The 4,256-nt window shown below is 43.0% G+C and overlaps 1 pseudogene; it reads right to left on the bottom strand.

Moving 5' to 3' along the window:
- Positions 1 to 798: 798 nt before the first annotated feature.
- Positions 799 to 4,027, bottom strand: LOC102426222 (annotated as a pseudogene).
- Positions 4,028 to 4,256: the final 229 nt, after the last annotated feature.

The following is a 4,256-nucleotide window of genomic DNA, read 5'->3' as shown; positions in this document are numbered from 1 at the left end:
TTAATAGTTTTCCCCACTTTGACTTATCTCAGATTCCTAAGATGCTATGTATGATGGGGCTGGAGATTTCTTTCTTTCTTTTTTTTTTTCAGTTATCGTTTAGGGTTATGGGTGAATTACATTTTATTTACATATAAAAGTCTCTCCCTGCCCCTGTGCTCTGGTCTGTGGGTGGCACACACTGGACTTAGTGTAGGCTCCGTGGAGGGAGGGAGGTGGTGAAAAACCTCTCCCATGGAAAGGCAAAACCCTAATCTCTCCAGGTCTTGCTTCTGAAAAGACAGCCATCTCCTGGGTGTTCTGTGCTTTCTACCCCAACATTGTTTGCTGCTTCTCGGTGTAAGGGACACTCTCCAATTCCCTGGAGCCTCCTGGGATGAGTTGAGACTCCTTCGGATATGGTTTATGACAGACAGGATGTGAGGAAAGCCTGCCCGCTCTGCCCTGGACGCCCAGGTTGGCACTGAGTCCCAGAAGGTGAGGGCCAAGCTCTGTGGTGCCAGGGCCAGTGATGCCACCATGAGTGAGGCAGGATAGGGGAGGCGACAGCAAACTGTCCGCCATGAATCCAGCAGTGAGTCGGGTGGAGGGACTGATTCCAGTGTAGCGAGGAGGCTGCAGATCTAACGGTGACTACTGCTTTGGCATCAGGATGGGACTGTGTCAAAGCCACGCGGACTGAGCGGCACCAACATGCTGCGGCTGGAGAGGGTGGTACCATCATTCGCTCATGGAAGAGAGAACCCCCTATGGGAGGCTCAGCCAGGGGCTCAGCTTTTCTTGAGCAGTGTTCCCTGTGCAACCTCCAAGGCACTCATATAGCATATTTCTGTGTCCACTCTCTCGCCAGTTTGTTGTACTTCTCTCAGTTGGCCTTGTAGGTGTGAGCTATCTCTGGCACCAGAGGGTCGTCAGGGTTGGGCTCACAGAGCAGGGAGCACATGGATAAGAGTACTTCAGACACTGTCAGTGATGGAGACCAGTGGGACTGTAGGACGTCGAGACAAATGCTGTGGTTGCTGTGGATGTTGGGGTGGTAAATTTTGGTCGTGAAAGCAACCTTTGAGGGTTTGAACAAATAATCTGTGGGAAAGTGGATGTTCAGGAAGAAAATGCCTCCTTGATAAGGACTGTCATTTGGGCCGGTGATAGTGGCCTGCCGGCAGAACCGATCATCTCCCACAGGTCTTGCAGACCACTGGGCAGGAGGATCCCTCTGCAGGTCACTCAATTCCTTCTTGATCCGCTTCAGAGCCAGCCCTTCCCCGCTGCTGGGGACTGGGCTGCTGCCGGTCCAGGGTGGCCAGAGGCTGCCCGCTGCTGGCTCCGCCGCAGCACAGCGCCGCTCGCTGGAGATTTCTTTATTCAGAGTTATACTAATAGATTCCCCATTTTCACCAGACTGTCCAGAATTTCTAGTAGCATTCTTCTCCTTCCATCTTGTCCACTGATGACCAGGACAACATGTAATTTAGATTTATAACAAAATCTCCCACTAATACAAAAAAAGTCCAATCTAAGTGCTATATACCAGTTAAGTTTTTCCCAGGTACAGTTCATGTCACTCATTTTACACAGATGTAAGTCCTGGATAGATTCCATTCAGGATCCCTTTATTGGCATTCCTTTTTAATCCACAGGCCTTTTATCAAAAGTGATAGGATTCTGGTTGGTTCACTTTACTTGCACCCCCAGTCTAGGGTGGAGCTATTATCTTTGTTTCTCATTCTGGTTTCTAGAGAAGTCAGGTTGTGTTTTGTTTGAACCCTAAATAAAATCCATTTGCTTCTGATAGAACCCATTTCTGTGTATGCAGTCAGCACCTTCATCACCACCACAATTAGTACATTCTGACTACTCTGCTCTATGAATTTTGATTTTTCTTTTTACCTCCTTTCCCCAGCCCACAGCACAGGCCTTGCTCTCTTCATGAACTCTTCTATGTACTTTTCTGTTTTAGAAGGTACTGCCTGGCATTACCCACTACCAAGCATCTAGGATCAGCTGTGGGCAAACTACGGCCCGCAGGCCGGATCCAGCCAGTTTGAAATGAATAAAACTAAAAAAAAAAAAAAGACCGTACCCTTTTGTTTACTTTGAATTTATATTAGTTCACACAAACACTCCATCCATGCTTTTGTTCCGGCCCTCCGGTCCAGTTTAAGAACCCATTGTGGCCCTCGAGTCAAAAAGTTTGCCCACCCCTGATCTAGGATCCTCTGCCTTGAATCTTCATTTTATTCCCTTCTTAACTCTTCAGCCAATCTTTCCCCAGCCTATATATTCTTCTATCATAGCTTGCTTGCTCTGTCATTTTTCTTTAAGTGCCTCAATTAATTATTCATAACTACCAGCTGAGGGTCAACTTTACCTCCTTCCCCCATCCCTGATCTAGTTAAGGGATCTCTATGTGACCTAACTAAACAACTTAGTTTAGAGCAAGGTCCATGGTGTATGCTTCTGAATGCCCCACACAGAAATAAGAACAGGACTTTACACATAGCCAATGCTCAATAAAGATTTGTTGATTTGATATTCTTGAATAATATCTCCCATTTAGTGTTCTACAATGCATATCAGTGATGTAAAGACAATTCCAATTTATTTCAAGTTTACTAGAAAAAATACTTTTTAAAATGAATGCAATTACTTCTAATTCACTGTAGGGGTGGTTGGGGGCCATTCAGAATCATTTTTGGGGAAAGACATGTAGCTTCTCAGTTAGCTTACTGATAGTGGAGGGAAACATTTCTGTAGATTATGCTATATTATTACAGAGCGTGCATGCTAGAAACAAGAAAACCACTGGTATCACATTCTGTTTGAGTGTAAGGGGAGACTTGGTAGTGCTGGCCTGGGAAAGGCAACCAAATGGGTAGCACCAAATATCCATAGTGATTTATCCAAATTTTGACTGGTTAAATAAAAAGCAAGTGTGTTTTCTTCTCAATAAAAATAATTGATATGTATTCCCTTAACACTTGGAGTGCGGGAAACGAGTTAAGTCGGCTCGCGTGAATTGCGCGTACTCCGCGGGAGCCGTCTTTAACTCGGTTCATATAGATTTGCGGTGGAGTGCGGGAAACGTGTAAACTCGGGCCGATTGTAACTGTGTATTACCAAATATTTGTTTGTAATCCACCCTTTTGGTGGATGGAACAAAACCAAAAGACAGAGCCATCTTATGTTTTGGCGGGAATGTATTCCAAACCTGTAACATCCCAGCCAGTTAGAATTCTGCCTCCTAATACTCATAGGAATTTAGATTCAGTTTCTAAGTACTTTCCTTGAGTCAATCTCCTGGGGGGATGGTATTTCTCCCTAAATAATACCAAACACCTTCACTTTTAAAAAGGACTTGGGTTTATTAAGTATGATTTACAATGAGTACTGTGTCAGCTGCTGGATGGCAAATATTCAATTGCTGCTGGCCCTTCATAAATAATCATTATTTCTAAAGGAAAGAGGTACCTCCCTAATTTCAAATCTTCTTCTGAATTGCTATAGACTTTCAGTCAGTACTATACAATATCTCAATTATAAAATGTCTTATGTTGTTCCTTAACAAAATGAATTGTGTAATTCTCCTTTTTAAAGTAAGGCTTGGCCCTAGTAACTCCCTACATGTGCTATATTTGAGCATATGATAATTAATCATTGCTTATGAGTTTCATGTAATAAACATTTTTTACTCCTTTCTGTTCCAAATGCTTTGTTAGACAAAAACGATGGGTATACATTTTATAAGACAAGTCTTTAACCCTTATCTCAGAGTCTAGTGAGTCAGATAAACATACCAATCAATAATTGCAACTAATGGACACAGACACTAGCAGGGTGAGGGCATGTGCTGGGGGTGGGAGTGGCTGGGGAGAGGTCAATGGGGGGGGGAAGGAGACATATGCAATACTTTAAATAATAAAGAAAAAAATAATAATTACAACTAAATTTGTTAATGCTATACAGGAGTTTATATGAAGACTAATGGAAACATTCCATCAGAGTTAGACTATCTTACTGAAGACATCTCTTATAGGTTCCTCCTACATAATAAGGCAGACAACAGGAGGAAGAAATTCTTCCAATCAAATGAAAAACACAAAAACAACAAAGGTCATGGAGGTTCAAGGTAAAGAAGGGAGCTTGTTCTAGCCAGAACATAAGGTATGTAAGAAGGAGACCAGGAAATGCATGAGGTATGGCATGCTAATGCATTAAGAATTTATTTGAAGATATTGAGAAGACATTGATGGGCT

Source organism: Myotis lucifugus, unplaced genomic scaffold, assembly GCF_000147115.1.
Source record: "Myotis lucifugus unplaced genomic scaffold, Myoluc2.0 scaffold_2, whole genome shotgun sequence".
Lineage (NCBI taxonomy): Eukaryota > Metazoa > Chordata > Mammalia > Chiroptera > Vespertilionidae > Myotis > Myotis lucifugus.
Note: the sequence above shows the minus strand (reverse complement) of the source record. Positions and strands in the feature narration are given on the sequence as shown.